This window comes from Mus caroli, chromosome 9 (genome assembly GCF_900094665.2).
Source record: "Mus caroli chromosome 9, CAROLI_EIJ_v1.1, whole genome shotgun sequence".
In the NCBI taxonomy this organism is placed as follows: Eukaryota; Metazoa; Chordata; class Mammalia; order Rodentia; family Muridae; genus Mus; species Mus caroli.
Window position 1 is genome coordinate 92,080,092 of NC_034578.1, and position 1,363 is coordinate 92,081,454.

At 38.4% G+C, this 1,363-nt stretch overlaps 1 long non-coding RNA gene across 1 annotated transcript in view; it reads right to left on the minus strand.

Moving 5' to 3' along the window:
* The window catches only part of LOC115031943, a 2,661-nt gene extending 2,244 nt beyond the window's left edge, over positions 1-417 (minus strand). The window contains exon 1 of the long non-coding RNA XR_003837596.1: positions 347-417. This is a non-coding gene — a long non-coding RNA (uncharacterized LOC115031943). The remainder of the gene's footprint in view (positions 1-346) is intronic.
* Positions 418-1,363: the final 946 nt, after the last annotated feature.

A 1,363-nucleotide genomic window follows, 5' to 3' on the forward strand; every position in this document is an offset into this window, starting at 1 on the left:
TATCTTAAATGGGTTCCAGAGATCAAATTTAGTTCACCAGGCTTGAGAGGCAAGTACTTTTGCCTACTGAGCCATCTCCCCAGCCCCTAACATTTTATATTCATAATTAATCACTGCTTTATGGTTTATTTTTTTATGTACTGATAAACCTCCACCCCACCCCACCCCCAAAACAGGTCCCAATACACAGCAAAAGCTGGTCTCAACCTTGCTACTTCTGGATTTACAGACCTGGGTTACCACAGCGAGTTTAATAAAGCCAATTTTAATTGGAAATTCAAACATTCCCACAGAGACAGAAGAAAAACCTTGAGTTGCAAAGGCAGGAGANAGAANGACCACGNACCGACACAGTCCTCTTGCTTGTTTTCAGCTTGACATCGAAGACAGGCATCTGAAAGTAAACAAAGCCAATCTTATCTCAAGTTCAGGAGGCAACACTGGAAACCCAGACCTTCAAAGCCAAATAAAAGCCCCGAGGATCAGAGATGAAGAGAAGTCTTATAATATTAATTTCTCATCTAAAAACAACTCTTTAAAGAGAAATAAAATAAATGGCATTCTACTAACTCACCAATGTTTTTTGCAAGGGCTAATGATGATTTTACAAGTTCTTATGACAAAATAGCTTGCCAACTGCACTAGAAGTCACCCAAGACAGAGATGCCAAAAAGGTTATTGTAAGCCAACNGCTTGCTCACACACATGGACCAACGTCAGGGGTATTTACTTTCAAGACACCACTATAAGTAAGCCATAGCGCTATGTTGATTATTTGATTATATACACACAGTATCTAGAAGAATACTACAGGAACTACTAAAGGTCTTGTTTTACANGGCCTCATGTAGCCCAGCTATCCTCTAACCTGAACTGCCACACTTGGATGATCAACCTTAAAATTCTGCCTCTACCTTCTTCTTCCTTCTTCAAAGTTTGGGAATCACAGGCACATGCCCCAGNCCTGTTTAGTAATCAAATTTCCAAATATACTCCCTTAATTTTTAAGCTATGTGACTCTACTTGAAAGTTAAAGGCTTTTTCTAATTGTTTTCATAAGCAAAATTCCTTTCCTTTGTTTTTGAGACTGGGTTTCATGTTGTTCAGGCTGGCCTCAAACTATATAGTCTAGGATGACTTGAACCCCTCCCTAGTCCTCAATGCAGTCACTCAGCACTGACAAAGTACTTGAACAAATTACTTAGGAGTAAATACTAAGAACGGGAANGTAAGGAGTTCTAAATTTCTAAATTNAGTAGTTTATAAAATTCAATCAGTGCTATGCTTGAGGAGCCAATGAAATAAATTCATTCTTTAACTGTATTAGTAGTCCAAATTAGCTCAAATCAACAGAAAAGGCTTT